General features: G+C 30.3%; 1 protein-coding gene across 1 annotated transcript in view; it reads right to left on the bottom strand.

Moving 5' to 3' along the window:
- Positions 1-16,016, bottom strand: part of LOC129939965 (dual oxidase maturation factor 1) — a 118,153-nt gene extending 102,137 nt beyond the window's left edge. Inside the window, exons 1-2 of the mRNA XM_056048172.1 lie at positions 15,860-16,016; positions 12,477-12,780 (exon numbers count right to left, since the gene is read on the bottom strand). The gene's annotated coding sequence lies outside the window, so the exon portion shown is untranslated. The remainder of the gene's footprint in view (positions 1-12,476; positions 12,781-15,859) is intronic.
- Positions 16,017-16,929: the final 913 nt, after the last annotated feature.

Genomic DNA, 16,929 nt, shown 5'->3' with positions numbered 1-16,929 from the left:
TCGTTGGACTCATGGGCTTCAATGGTCTCGTTAAGACTTTTGGTCTCATTGGTATCGATAATCTCGTTAGTCTCGTTTTGTTGGGCATGTGTTTCTCTTTGCTCTCGTTAGTTTTCATGGTCGCGTTAGACTCGTTGCTGTCATTGGTATCATTTGTCTATTTTTGTCTCTTTGGTCTTTCTAGACTTGTGTTTGGTTGGTCTTATTGGTATCGTTGATCTTACTAATTTTCTAGGTTTCGTTTGTTCTCATGTTCTCGTTTGTCTTTTTGATTCGTTGTTTCGTTAGTTTATTTGGGCTCGTTGGTTTGTTGATCTCGTTGCCTTTGTCTATCCCGATAAACTTGTTAAACTCCCTATACTTGCGTTTCGTTAATCTCATAGGTTTTGTAGTTTTCGTCGGTCTCGTTAGCGTCGTTGATATCGTTGATCTCGTTGGTTTCGTTTGTCTCCTTGGTCTTCTTCGTCTTTTTGGTCTCGTTTATCTCATTGTTCGTGTTTAGCCTTTTTCCTGCTAATCCTGTTGGTCTCTCTAGATTTGTGTTTTGTAGATCTCTGTGGTTTCGTTTGTCTCGCTGGTCTCGTTTGTTTTCTTGGTGTCATACGTCTGATCTCTTTGGTCTCGTTGGTTTCGTTGGTCTTTTTGGCCTCATTGGTTTTATAAGATACATTACTAAGCTAAGTTGCTTATTCCGAATCCAAACTTCTATTTTAACTGTTTAGTTACATTTTAAAAATATTCGTTTTTAACATTATTTTTGTATTACATATTCGTGTTTGACTGTTTCTGTTAAAAACCGTTTTATCAAAAATAGCTTATCGTGTTTTTAAGATTTTTTAAATTTGTACAGGTGAAATAATCCTATAAATATTTCAACTAAATATTAAAGATAGGGATAATATATTTAGAAAGAAAAAGAAAAAAAATTGTATTGGAAAAAAAAACTCAAAATGCCTTGTAAATTGTCTGGTTTTCAAAAAGATATGTGGTTTTCAAGAAAAAAAATACAAAACTTACAATTGAATAATGAAGCTAAAAATTAAGTTGGCTAATAAAGATAAAAGTATTCAATGGAAATCAGCAATTGTGGGTGTATGTCAGCAATAACGCGCCGAAAATTCTCTTCAAATCCATTAATTGTCTCAGACTTATCTGCGTAGATAACATAACCCCAAAACAAATAGTCCAGCGGTGTTAAATTGCACAAGCTTGTAGGCCAAGCAACTAGACAGATGCTCTCGAAAAAGAGGGATAATAAGCTGATGAGATCTGTTTGAACAATATTGTGGTTGGTATGCGATAAGTATGTTGGAAATCAAAATCAAACTGGGAAGTTCTATATATATTCAAAAGTCATGTCTAAAATCAGATACCTATCACATCTACGTAATCCAAAAACATCACAAACGATTGAATTGAAATCTACATTAAGTTTTCGCCCGTTCGGTCAGTTACAATATATTTCACAACCATAAACCAGAAAAGGAATAACCATGGTTTTAACGGGAAGCAAACGTACTCCATAAACCTTACCAACGAGTCCATTTACATGAACATTCCAAGTCAAAAGACTACTAAAACTAAGAACAATCGGTGGAAAATAAGAAAGACTTTCTATTAATTACAAGGCATTCAAATTTTTTAGGGTTCAATATAATTCCGTTGGACAAAGACCAATTCGCCACTCTCTTAAGGTCTTTATTGACGCAGAAAGCTCCATGTTCGATAACTCCACGTGGGCAGCTGAAGTAAAGCTGAACGTCATCAGCATACAAGTAAAATCAACTAATGAGGATGGAAGTTCATTTACATAAGCAGAAAACAAGAGAGGACCCAGTATGGAACCTTGTGGTACACAAGTGGTCGGCAAAAATTGACAGGGTGTCACCAACTTGCACTGCTTGCTTCCTTTCAGTTAGATAAGAAAAAAATAATGTAGTTGAACTTGATGAAAAATTACATTTAGCATAAGTTTTCTACATAGATTGACTTGGTTTTTGGAATCGAAAGCCTTCGAAAAATCCAACAAAACTAGAAACGTAACATCGTCTTTATCTAATGCTTTTTTTAGTTTTATCAGTAACGTTTAAAAGTGCGGTAACACAGCTGTGTTGCTTCCGAAAACCAGACTAATAAGGGCTGGGCAGTGAGTTTGTAGATAAAAAGAAGTTAATTTATTTTTGAAAGATATTTCCAAAACCTTTCGACAAAAATGGCAACACAGAAATGGGTATAAATTCATTTTTTTTAGCGTTTTTGGGAAGTGGAATGATTTTTGCAATTTTGCATGACTAAGGGTATATCGAGGACGTCAAAATAGTATTGACATCAAAAGTGGTATTTCATCAAGATTTGTAAACCAATTAACTCCAAAATTTTAACTAATTCCTAAAGTATTTCCTGTAGGTTTTTATTTTTTGTAAGAAATCTGTAAATGAAATTTTTCTAAAATCTTAACAACATTATTTTTGCAGTCGATATATCTGTTATTTAGATTTGGCCTGAGAAAGAAGATATCTCAAAAATGCGAACGCAGGGACTTCTACCTAAAAGCCATAGAATTAGATTCTAGAAATAAATGTCAACATTTTCCAATTTTTCTAATCGAACTGAAAAACAACATTTTATGAATTCACATTCTAATCTTTATCAAAAGACAAAAATTTAGTCCATCCCTGAAACTTCAATTCGTTTTAACCGCAATGTCAAAAAAAACTAAAGACTTTAGTGTTTGCCAATTGGCACACTTCCTTAATAATCATGCGCATATTCAATAAGATACAAAACGTTATGAAATGATAATGAAATTTTTGCCAACATTTTTAATCCGACAGTTTGTTGTTTTTTTAACTGTTTTTAACAAATATTCAAATCAAAATTGAATAAATCCAAATTATTGTGAATGAACACACAAAATAAATTAATATTCAAACTTGCAATTTTATTAATTTATTCATATTCTTAAAATTAAGAAAAAAAATAAAACGTTTAAATTAGTCAGACTTACAGGTTTGTATAAATAAAAGAATAAATTCAACATGAAACATTTAATTGGTTAGAAAAAATTATAATATATTCTTGTTAACTTTACCAGTTTTTTTATGAATATTAATTTAATATGAATTTTACTGCTTCCTAAAAATAATGTGAATACACAAATGTTCTGTTCCGTTTTTCTTGTATTTATTTTTTTTTGACCTTGTATAGACACTAATTGAGCATAATTTTGACCTTTTTTGAAAAAAGTGTCAATTATACTTAGTTATTGTTTCTATATTTAGAATAAATCACTTAAGTAACAAATCAAATTTTATGAGTGGAGAGCTTATTTTAAAACGGACTTTTTGAAAGACTTTTTAACAAGATGGATTTTTAATAAGTTACACAATGGCAGCCCTATGACTATTAAATCTTTACAGTAATTAAATTTTAAGCAAATTTTATATTAATGTTTGCAACTAGGCTAATCACAGTAAATTTAGGTTAATGATGGTAATAAATATGCTTTTTTTATAATAAATTTAAAAAAAAAACATACAACCAAATATGCACCAAAATAAAAACAAGAACAATTACCAAGCTAATCACAAAGGGAGCCAAAATTAACTTTTAATCAATCAAGAAATTAAAATATTAACCCAAAATGTTTAATCTCTTTTTTGATCAAAATAAATTAATCATGCAGAGAATAAATGAACTAAAGATTAATATTCATTTCATTACAATTAATTGGGGTAAAAATTGATATTAATGTTTAAAAAATTGGATTTATCAAATTCGTATATTTTAAAAAAAGTCTTGCAATTTTTGACACATTATTTGCAAAAATGCTAGTTCAATATTTTCATTTTTAGTTTCGGAAATTTCATTTCAATATTATTTTCTTAATTTTGTTTATGTTATTGCATTAAAACCTCTAAAGTTCTAGGCCATTTGAACTATAAAGGCGCGTGTGACACCAGTAGTTTAATGTGTTTTATTTTTAGATCAACATTTTATTTTTAACAGTAGTTGAACAAATGAATAATTTAAACTAATTTTAATTCAAGCCTTGATCAAATTTTTTGAGCTTTGTAGTAAAACAAAAAATGTGTCAGTACGAGTAGATACGCTTTTATTTCGATTTATCTGATTCTAATATTTAGATTCTTAGGTGAGATGCAAAAACGGTTCCACTTCGTACCAGGTACGTTTATGTTATTCTTTGTTTTTTGTGTAAATTTTGTTATTCTTTTTGAAGCGTTTATAGCAAACGATGCGTCTTTTTAAAATCGAATTAAAACAATTAAATCCACGACTGGATCGTAAGAACTTGCTTTCACAGTTGAAGCGTCTTAAAGCTTTCAAGGTTTTTAATACAAAATTTGAAGTTATGAATTTTTAAAAGTTACAACTCGAAAATGAATCAAGTTAAATAAATCATGGATTATGATTTCTGTAAGATATACAATACTTGAAGTGTTTGTTATTTTAATTAATCAAAAAATGAATTAACCAACATTTGAAATCAAAATTACTAAACAAAATTAGTTAAAAAATGTGTATTTTTAGTTTTTGAAAACATTGATTCTGATGAGGCCCAAACAATATTTTTACAAATATCAAGCCGAATTGATAACAATTTCAATTATATCTTAAAAAATTAAAATATTATGTTTTTAAAACTTTCAAAAATTTTAACTTCGTTATATAAACTAAAATAATAAGTAGTAATTTAAGAAAAATTTCAAATTTTAACTAAACTTGTTACATGGTTATTTTTATTTATAAGAAATATTGTTTTCAACATTCTGAAAAATGTTGAGAAAAATCGAATTGGCAGTTTTTTTTCAAATCAAAAATCAAATGGGGTGGCGCAACAGTCCGTTGTGAACCAGGGCCTAGTGACTTACAACTCTCAACCATTCCTGTGTGCGAGTACTGTTGTCAGGAATGGAAGGGACCTACAATTTAAGGCCGAATCCGAACGGCTAATTTGAGAAAGCACTTTTTCATGACAAGAATTACTCTTGAAGGAATTGTCAATTCCTCGCAAGAGGCAGTACCCGCGAAAATTAATTTTTTAAATTAAGGTGGCATAGGCAGGGATTGAACCCAAGACCCCTTGCATGACAGTCCAACGCACTAACCATTATGCCACGGCAGTTTTTTTTACAAAAAATAAAAACCTAAAAAAAATGTATAAAAGTTAGTAAAAATTGATTTTCGACTCAAATATCTTTTCAAAAATTGTAGAAATTGGTTAAAAAATACTTTTATCTTTAAAAACATATTGTTGTTAACATTCAGTAAAATTTTGAAAAAATCGAATTGACAGTTTTTTTACAAAAAATAAAACTCTAAAAAGAAACAATACTAAAACTTGGTAAAAATTTACTTTCGGCTCAAATAGCTTTTCAAAAATTTGTTTTCACAGAAAATATTGTTTTCGATATTCAGTAATTATTATAGGAAAATCCAACAGTCCGTTTTTTCATAAAAAATAGAACGCAAATTTAAGCTTTTAAGCAAGACAAATTGACAGACGGGATGGGAAGTTATCAGTGTGGGTCGCATCTCAGCCTCTTTTTTTTTTAGTTTAAGTCCAATACTTGCCCTATCACATGTAAAAACAGCCATTTCTAGTGGATCTCTTTAATTTAAATAAATTATGTTTTAGAGCAAATTAAATTTCACAACAAAGAGAAATTAAAATAATCCATAGCAGAAAAACGTGTTTCTTAATTAAAAAAGCTGTTTATCAATTTGTATGTTTTTTAACTATTAATCTAATGAGATTTCAAAATTCATATGAATGAGATTATAAATAATTGATTTGGATTAAATTCAATGAATAATTGTCATTCAAGAAATAATATAAACTATAATTTTGGTAAAATAATTATTATACAATTTATAATAGTTTTTATGACTTTATTAACTTATTTTAATTTGTTGGTAAGGTAATGAAAAGCATTTATAATAGGAATACTAATTTCAAGTATCAGGACAGTTGGAGCATATACCATTAGAGAAGTACGAGAATCAATAATATAAAATACATTGGAAAAGGCGACTTGGTTGCAAGTACTCACATCTTAGAAGTTGCTCAGAAGAAATATTAAACGAAAAAAAGACCACGTAGATTTATTTATTGAATTCGTTAAACAAACTAACGTCAGAATTTAAGACTAATTTTACATTTGTTCTTACATTAAAGAAGCTTAATCGAAGTATTGAAAAAAATTACTTTAAATTACGGAATACGAGTATAATAAATACTTGTTGTAAACTGAAATCAATTGGTTGAGGGGACTGTTTTTACCATGTTTTGATCTGCTTGATATAAGACGTAAAGGAACTTGTCTTCTAATACTTGAACGGCTATAAATATAGTTTAATTGTTCGAAAATTGATGGTGATATGACTGACCCATTGATTTTATAATAAAGCACAGCTGAATGTTCTCTCTGTGTTTAGAAAGTGAGTGATGAGTGTGAGCCTATGATTGTAGGGCGGAAGTTCGAGCCTATTGGACCATGGGAAGAAACGGAGGCAAAAGAGCATTAATCTTCTTTGTACTCCTTCTATTCTGTTTATATGGACTTAATAAAAGGGAGCCTATATTATGCAGCCATATTGGAATATTGGTCTTATAACTGATTTATAAAGAAGATTAAGAATATAAGGGTCGCGAAAATCATGTGAAAACCGTTTTATAAATCAGAGTGTCTTATTTGCCTTTTTAATAATATAGTCATAATAATTTTTAAAAGTTAATTTTGAGTCAAGAATAATACCTGGGTCATAGAAAGTAGAGAATTTAATCAAATAAGAAGAGCCTAATTGATAATTGAAAGTCAAAACATTTTGTTTGCGTGTAAAACACATTGATTTACATTTGTTTCATAAAAAAAAAAAAAACCTGAAGAAGTCGTGATTAGCGACGAAACGTTGGGTAAAAGATGAAATTAAGTTTTTTATTTGCATTCAAAATCAATTGACCAAAACAGAATGCATTACCAATAATAAAACTAAACATTTACATTTGTCTATGTTTAGTAAAAGCTTATTTATAAAACACCCTTCTCAAAACTATTAAGATAATCTTGTAGGAGTTAACAGTCGTCAAGTGAGTCAATAAGTTTGAAAATTTTCATGTCATCAACGTAAATTAAAATAGATGAGAAGGTAAATCGTTAACGTTCAAAACAAACAGTAAAGGTCCTAATTGGCTACCTTGTGGTACGCCAGAATTGGTATAAAAACATGATGACCGCTCATTCTTAAAAACTACGCTGTACGATCTATTGTATAAGTACGACGAAACCCAACTAACAAATTTATCGTTAAAGCCTAGGGATTTAAGTTTGGAAGTTAACGTTAACGACCAATGTTGTGTTCATAAAAAGGGTCAGTTTTAAAATATTTTCTGCATTGGAAAGATTTAAAAAAAAACTTCTAATTGGTGTACTTAAAAAATGAAAAGTTATATTTTTTTAAATGTGTTAAAAAGACATTTAAAGCATTTCAGTTTAATAGCCATTTTAGTTTTCAAGATATTTGAGTAAGAAATCTGGTTTATCGACAACTTACATACATGTTTTGCTTTATAAACAAATTTTAAACTCGAGATTTTATTCAAACATAACATTGCGATGATAAAGAAGTCAAAAAAGTGGGACCGTCTTAGCCATAAATCTTAAACCATTTCTTCCAATCAGTTCAAACTTGCAAATTAAGATGTTATGCGTTGATTTAATTTAAGATCAAAACAGTAACAAACAAAATCATTGTTTTTAACACCAAAATACATTTTTCTAAAAAATACTACACAAAATTGGTAAACACTGATTTTCTATTCGAATATTTCAAGAGTAAATAAAGGTGTTAACCTCAAAATTATTTCCTTGAATAAAAAATATTATTGCTAATAATATGTAATTTTCATAGTAAAATCCCACCGGATTTCTTATAATAAAAACCTTAAAAATAAAATATTTGCTGTATTTTATTATTCCAAAATTTACCTGAAAAAAGGTTTGTCTTCAAAAATTTAAATGTCATCTGATTTTTCAATAAAATAATTATTCAAAATTTGTATTTCACAATCGTCATTTTTTAAAAATGTTTTTTTTTTTTTTTGCATTCAATTTTTATATACAACATATTTTAATCTCGGTTTTAAAATATATTTTAAATTCGAAAAAAGTATGAGCCATTATAGATGGATGGAATTTCGAAAAAATGTATAATATTTTCTTAGAAATCAAAAATAAAAACAAGAACATTATTGATCATCAAATACTATTTAGACAGTATAAGAGCTTGGTTAAAAAAAAAAACATTATTGAAATCGGGTCATTAGTTCATCATCGAGGGTTCTGAAGCAATTAAAAAAGACTAAATTTTAATTGAAACAAGAAAAACTAAGAAACAAAATTTAAAGAAAATAAAAAAAAATATTTCGGTTTGTTTCTTAGAAACTTCTAACTTTTGATTTTCGGGCAAACCATTTTTACTGGGGCTAGAGTTATTTTTAGTCTAAACAAACAATGGAAAAATCATCTAACGCAAATCGGCTAAAAACATTAATTTTAAAATGTGAAGTCTATCGACTAATGGCTTTGTCCAAGTGGCGAGGACAGACAGACAGACGATCGGAGTCGGGGTAACCATTTTTTTTTTCGATTTCTCTACCATCGTTATGTCAAATTTCATTATAATCTCGAGTTTAAAATGTTTGCGAATGCAATACTTGACATATTTGGTAGTACCCGTAGCATGATGGTTAGTGCGTTGAACTGTCATGCAAGGGATCTTGGGTTCAATCCCTGCCTGAACCACCTAACTCTTTTCACGGGTACTGCCTCTTGCGAGGAATTGACAAATTCTCCAAGAGTAAATATTGTCATGAAAAGTGCTTTCTCAAATTTGCCGTTTGGATTCGGCATATAAACTGTAGGACCCTTCCATCTCTGACAACATTACTCGCATACAAGAATTGTTGAGTGTTTTAATTCACTAGGCCCTGGTTCGTCATGGAATGTTGCGCCACTTAATTTTTTTTTAATATTTGACATATAAGTACATATGTAGTTCCTAGATGGCGCAAGTAAAAAACACTCAGATTTTGTAATCAAATATCTTGAAACACAGAAGGCTATTGACCTCAAACTTTTAAACGGCAGGTTAACCCATTTCAAAAATACACTAATGTTTTGACAACTATAAAACGTTCCAGTTGAATTGTATTAAACATATACAAAATCATATTTTTGAAAAACGGTGAGATTAGCACATTTTAACTATTTCTGTCAAATTCTTCTTTGGTATATTGAAACGAGGGGTAAAGACATCTGGGCCACTTATTCCCGCTGACTCTTTTAAACTTCAAGGAAAACTTTTGACATTCGGTGCGTTTTTTTAGCAAAAATATCCGTAGCAAAGTATGATTCACATATAACAAATACGGAAGGATCTAGCTGGGGATAGAATTTTTAAGTCAGCTCGAGTCTGGAAAATAAATGTTGAAAAAATGATATCTCGAAGGAATGTTCGTAGATAATTAATTTGTTGGCCTACATTTTTCATTTCTCAGCGAAGGCTAACGCGTTTTATTGTCTACTGCACTTTTTGAGAACTAATGTTTTTGCCTGCAATCATAACACAAAACAAAAACGTGACAGAATTGAAATCGCTGTCAGCAGCATTTATATAAGAAAAAACTGCTTTTTGTATCGTGTTGGTGTCACAAAAATCTCTCCTTAACCAGTGCGTTTTTAAAGCAGCAACATAAGGTCTCTCAGCTAGCTAATTTTGGTAACCCATGGTTTCATGAAATTTCGCACACTAAAAAAAAAATGTTTTCAATTTTTGTATAATCCTACAATCTTTGTGCTGACCCCGAATCAACTGCATAATTAAAAAGAGGCTGGGATGCGACCCACACTGATAACTTCCCATCCCGTCTGCCGATTTGCCCTCCTTAAAAGTTAGGTTAAGATAAAAAGTTAGTAGTTGAATTATTCTTAAAAATTTTTAAATTATCAACAATATTTTTCATATCAAGAAACAGTTTAGTTTGAAAATCTAGTTTTGTTAAATAGATTTTTAATCAAATTTGAAAGATATCAGGAAGCGAACCAAATTTGAGTACTATTTTTTGTAGACTTTATTTTCTTTATGAAAAAACGGATTCTATAAAAAGCAACTCCTGAATATCAAAACCAATATTTTCTGTGAAATAAAAAAAAGTTTGGACACAATATTTTAAATTTTTGAAAAGCTATTTGAGTCGAAAATCAATTTTTACCAACCTTGTTAAAATTTCTTTTAAGTTTTTATTTTTATAAAAACAACAGTCAACTCGATTTAACCTAAAATTTTACTGAATGTTGACAACAATATTTTTTAAAAGATAAAAGTAGTTTAAAAAAATAATTTTTTCCAACTTGTATTAATTTTTTATTTTTTGTAAAAAAACTGTCTTTGAATTTGATTTTTTTCTAAATTTTTTCAAATGCTAAAAACCTGAAAATTAAGCTGTAATATAAATGTCTTTCTCGTCTAGTTTAGTGATTTATTTTTTTTTGCTTGTTTTATTTTATATTGTATTTGTTATTTATTTTAAATTTGTGTCAGTGCTGTCGGGAGGATGCAATACGGAGTTTTTAACAATTATAATGTGATTTAATACAAGTATTGAATTAAGAACAAACAAATCCCCTGAAGAAGTAAGGAATTCTTACGAAACGTTGAGTAAAAGAATGGAATAAAGTTTTTTATTTATTCGCATTCCAAAAAACAAAAAGCCCAAAAGAGCCTAATAAAACATAGTAAATAAGTATTAAAAAAGAATTGGTCAAACACTTACAACGCTAAAAACAATAGTTCTTATAAGTTAAAATAAGTTGGAAGACATAATCTCAAATTCTTGAAAAGACATTTGAGTCGAAATTCAATTTTCACCAACTTTGAGTTACGTTTTTTTGTAGGTTTTATAAAAAAAATATAAATTCGAATTTTCTCAAAGTTTTACCAGATGTTAAAAACGTTATTTTTCTTTGCCCGAAATTATTTTGGAGATGAAATCATTTAGTATTCGTAAAATTTTCGAGGTGACAAATTTTTGTTCAGTTTTTTTGATTTATAAAAAAACCGTTAGTTGGATATTTTTTAAAAAATATACTTGATTGGTATTACGTCACAATATATTAAATAACATTCAATTCAAGTCCCTGGCGTTTTTGGTTCTTAAGATATTTAGGGTAGACCAAAATCTTGAACTTTTTTATTTTTTTAAACTGCTATGGTAGAAAAACCACCCACGCAATTTTCTTTAGAGCCCTTTCTGCAATTTCTGCCTTATTATCTGTATAACAAAATTTATTTGAAATCGATATCTCTTCTGGTTCTTGAGATATGGACGACGAAAAAAACGTCACGAACGTACGGACGTATGGACACACGGACATACACACACACGCACAGACGTCTTTCTAAAAATCTTTTATTTCGACTCTAGGGACCTTGAAACATCGAGAAATGTCAAAATTTTCAATTTGACAAATCGGACCCATTACAAAAACTTCTTTTGGGAACTTAATATTTGTAAAACTAAATAAAAATTAAGTTTTATTTTTGTAAGCTGACTTAACTAAGTTTTTTTTTTATTTGTTTGTTTAATAAGGTCATATAATCTGTAATATTTCTTTGATATTTTGCATAAAGTTAGTGTCAAGAAATATACCTCCATTTTTTGCACGCAAAGATCTTCATGAGTAGTTAGGCCGTAATCTACGAACGAAACCCTTTCAATTAAATTTTGAAAATGGAAAATATAAAATATAAAAACATATAAAATAAACATTATTTTTTATATTTTTTTTAAATATTCTCTTTTAAATTGTAACTTTTACTATCCCGCCAAATGTTACCTGCTGGTCTGTGGGACCGGGTAAGCAAAAAACTGCGAATAACTTCTTTTCCCTTTTTTGTTGAATTTGAATTTGTATATTGTAATAAAAGAGCTTCTGTTAATTTATAATCATTGTTTCATTGTCAAGGAGCATATATTTTAAATAAAAACACCAAATATTAGTAACACATTTCGAAAAACCCGGTCCGTGACACCGCCGGCCGTCACCATTGATAAAAGTCAAATTTGAGTCTCCAATTTCGGGTTCAGTTTAAATAAGTTCTCATCTAAATTAAGCTTGTTTTTGTATTGTTTTGTTTCTGAATTATTTCGACAAATGTTCAACTTTTAAAAATATAAACCCGAAGAATCTGTTTTTTTTTTTTTTTGGAAAATTTGCACTGCTCTATACCTACATGGAATTCCAAAAAACACGAATATAATTTACGTTACCAATTTTTAAAAGTTGCATAAAACATGCTTCGATAATTATTTAAAAAAACAACATTTTTAACTAATAATTCTATTTTTTGTCTAATTTAAAATTGTTATGTAAACAAAACGCAAAGAAACTTACCAAACTTGTCAAAAAAATTAAATCGAAATTAATCCGAAAATCCTCAAAGAGCTTTAAGGATATTGAAAATTCCCTTCAGATGTTTTATGCTCTTTGATGGTCTCCTTATCCAAACTTTTGTTGAAATTCCTTTAGTCGTTGATTTTTTTCAAATATTTATCTTAAACCATTTGAATTATATTTAAAATATTTTGTTTTCACTCACTTTTTTGTGTATACAATTAAATTTTTACTGGCACGTATTTGTTAGTTTAACAAACATTTTGGCACATTTATTATTTTTTCTTCAATCGCAATCAAAAAACTGCAAAAATAAAATAAAAAAACAAAAATAATAACAAAAAGATATTTAATTTTTTTTTCACTCTCTCTCCCTCTCTTTCTCGTCAGATTATGTAAAAATTTCAAAAAATAAAAAATCACAAAACAAAATAATAATTCCACATGCTCTTGGTACATAAAACACTTGTACTTGTATTACGGTTATGGCCGCCCGTTGTCGTCGCCCGGAGCCATGTGCAAACACATTTTTATTTTATTTCTTTCAAAAGAAAGTGAAATTACAAATAATATGTAATAGCACCATTTTTTCGCTTCCTCTTTCATTTAATTCTTTTTTTTTTTTCTTTTTTTGTACCACTAAATAAACTTGGCTTAAATATATGCCGTTATGAAAATTGCTTATCCAACACACAACAAATATATGATCAAACCGCGATCGTCCCGTCCGACGATGAGAGGAGAGAGTAAATATTTAAACAAACAACAGCAAAAAAAATTAAGAGACAAAATTTAAACTAAAACGAAATTAATCGCGAAAAGCTTTTACAAAATAGAGAATAAGAGAGGATGATGGTAAAGAAAGACACCGAAATAAATTAACGTTGTTTAAAGCGAGTAAATTGTTGGACGATTAAACTACCGCAAGGCAACGCTTTAAGCTTGATGGTTGAAACAAATTGTATGCAACAAGTGCGCAAACCCGCTTGACAAATCGCACTTTTGTCTCTTCTCTTCTTTTCTTTTCCTCTTTCTTTTACTTGTCATATTTTGTTGTTTTTGCCAAGTTAATTGAAATTTTAAAAAAGTTTAAAAAAAAACGGAACGAAATTACCAAAAGACACGTATGATGCGATGATCAACATTTTTTTCTTCTTTCTTTTTCTCTTTTCTTTTTGTCCGAATCCAAAACAAGCTTTTCATCTGATATATGATTACGTTATGGCCAAAACGGTTTTTTTTGTGTTCCTCTATGTTTCACGTTTAAAGCGGAAAAGGTAATCCATGGAAGAAAGAACAAACAACAATCAAAATAAAATACTGCCGCAAAATTAAACAACAACAAAATTGAACGAACGGAATGCAACTGGTCACTACTACACGCCTCCGACGCGAGTCTTAATGTTTTGGCATTACAGCTGCAGGAACAACGGCAAAAAAAAACACACGACTTGCTTCCCAAGTTTTCAAGTCCAAAAGAAAGTGAAAATGCGACGACGATCACGACGCCGCTGATGACGATCACGACGATGATGATGATGGCTGCGAAAGTGTCTATGTTGGGGCAGGCGCGGTTATGGTTGCGGCTCGAACTGGATAGACGGCAAACGGGCAGTGGCTATAATAAAACAGAAAGACGTCCAAAAAAATTCGCATTATAAACGCCTGCTCACGTAATATGATGTTGTGACCGCATAAGTAGTAGGTAGCAGGAAAAATTACATTCCTCGGCACAAATTATAAGTAGGGAAGTTAAAAATAGAGACGCACACATTTGACAAGTGATAGAGAAGTCTTTGTAGGCTTTATATGATTTTTTTTTTTAAACTATACACTTAAAGACGTTTTTTAACCAATTCTCTTGGATGCTCAGATAAGCTTGGGCATTTTTTAAGGTTTCAACACTCAAGACTGTGCTCAAAAAATTTTCAATTTATTTCAAAGAATCAAGCTTCGTCTATATAAATTCTTTTTTCTTTTCACTGATCAATTGAAGATCAAATCGATCGGGAACAAAAATGAGACTTAATTGAAGATCTCGATCGATTTGAATATTTTGAAGACTCTAATGATCAACCTTTTTTACAGAAACCTTACAGACAGATAATGTTAATAAAGTAAACTGCACAAACGTATGACATTCAACAAATTTACTTATCGAGCTTCAATTCAATTCGATCACTTTTTTATAAAAATGCAAATTTTGAAGAATATCGACAAGAACTTAAAGAACGTGATCACTTATTTTGTAAGTGAAGATCACTTTGGATAAACCTAAAACTTAGGTCGGTTCCGCTTTCAAGACATATTTTTATATAACGACTAATTAAATTTCAACGTTATAACGGATTCAGTATGAAAAAGAAGGCATTTAACTTCAAAATTAATTGGGAAAATTGTATTCAAGTGAACTTCATACAAAAGCTTTAAAAATCTAAATCGAAATCAAACTCAATTTTATTTAGTTTGAGATTGTTTTTTAAGCCTTCACATTCTTAGAAGTTTCCACACTAGACTACTGCTTCCGTAATTGAAAATTTATTTTGACTAAATTACAATTTTTGATGAAGTCCTCTTGTTAGAATCGATATGAGTTGATAGGGTGATCTTAATGTACAAAGCTTGAGAATCTTCAATTCAATCACCGGTTAAGTAAATGAAGATCATTTACAGACTAAATTTTTTGAAAATCGTTCAGGAGACAACAAATCCTAACTGGACAACTTTTATTCTGATACAGTCCGATCCTCAGTCAGATCAGACTTCTGCACAAAATGGTGTCCTCCCGGAGATTCAGCGATCAGCGATCAAACCAACGAGGAAACTCCAAAAATGCATTTCCTTAACTGATCTTCAACAATAAGTACCTACATGAAGCCGGATATGCTTCGAAAAAAGAAATATCGACTTCATAAATTTTTCATTGGACAAGATCGTGCAAAATTAACCAACGCCTTGTTGCAATAATTCCAAGTTATGCAGGTATCTAGTATTCGTGACGTTCGCGCTGTCATTATCGCTGTCGTCATTTTTGTTTGTCGTCTGAGTACAAACATCCGGAAATATCCGTGCAAAGGCACAGCAGTATTTTATTTTTATTTTTATTTTTATCAAGTCACACGATCAGAGCAAACAGGTGATCGTGAGGTATATCTTATCGTTTGCTTGTTATTCGTATGTTTTCTTTTTTGCCATCATCATCTTAATCACTTAGTCAAAGATCGCGCGCTTTGAAATATCACGGATGTCAGCAAAAAAATAACACTGCACTATCAAAGATCACAGCTTGAACAAAAAAAAAAGTCGGTAAAACCCATGAGGACGAGGAGAGAAGAGAATAGGGACGATAGACGATAGAGAGAAGTTTGTCGGTATTTTTTTACCTTTTGATCGCGGTTTATTGTGTTTTTTTTTATTTCGAAATAAATTTTGTTTTGTGGGAATACGCGCCCGCGATTTTATTTGTATCGAAAATAAACTACACACGTCTTATGCTTTCGGTTGCTTTTTCTTAACTAAATTTGGAATTGGAGACGAATTTAGCACTACTTATGGAGGAGGCAAACGACGATATAGGAACTTAGGTGTAGATGGTTGAAAATAAAAGTTTTCCGTCTGACGAGACGATCGCTCTGATCGATCAATTTGTTTGTGTATGGTAAACTGGTAAGACTGTTTGGGGTTGTGTTGTTAGCTTCGAGCTTTGTATGACCAACATAGTATTTGAAGTCTGAACAAGGTTATGTGAAGTTCGAGTTGGTTTGATGTGATAAAAATGTTCGATTGTTTAGACACAAAATTGAGTGAAAAACTGATCGAATGGATAAAAGTACTCAAACATATTTGTTTTGATTCCTTGAGGTTGATCGGTAAAGGAAGACGATAAGCTTCTGTTTGAAGATAATGGTTTAAATTAAAAGATTTATGGCTGAAACACAAACACGCCTCAGTTTCGGCTTCGTCTGCGTTACGATGGGCCTTTGAATAACATTTCTAATATGAAATTTCTAAAATGACACTTCTGACACTTTATCGCGGGAATTGCTTACACAGCCTATCGTGGGTACGTTCAGCTCATGAAGCAAGAGGAGCGCAGACTGAGAGACGTCTGTGGGTCCGGCAGCTCAATCTATGAAGAGTTCTTCGAAACTCATTTTCTGTTCTACAAAAATAAAACGTTTTCAAGAAAAAAATGTATACTTATTCAATGTACCTACATAAATTTCAATAACTTACCTTTTAACTTTTTCTAATAAGCAATGGGAATCCCTCCAAAAGCAAATGTATTTTGTTTGTTGACTTTTTTTAAGCTGTTGAGCTGTCAGACAAAGCAAATTTTTAGCAAATTTGATCTAGAGCTCCTGTTTAAAGTCACATTACGTAACATGACGTTCTTTTACTAACGATTGTTAAACGAAACGTGAGGTCATAGCTTCATTGTGGTAGCATGCAT

This window comes from Eupeodes corollae, chromosome 1 (assembly GCF_945859685.1).
Source record: "Eupeodes corollae chromosome 1, idEupCoro1.1, whole genome shotgun sequence".
In the NCBI taxonomy this organism is placed as follows: Eukaryota; Metazoa; Arthropoda; class Insecta; order Diptera; family Syrphidae; genus Eupeodes; species Eupeodes corollae.
This window is presented reverse-complemented; position numbering and strand designations above follow the sequence as displayed.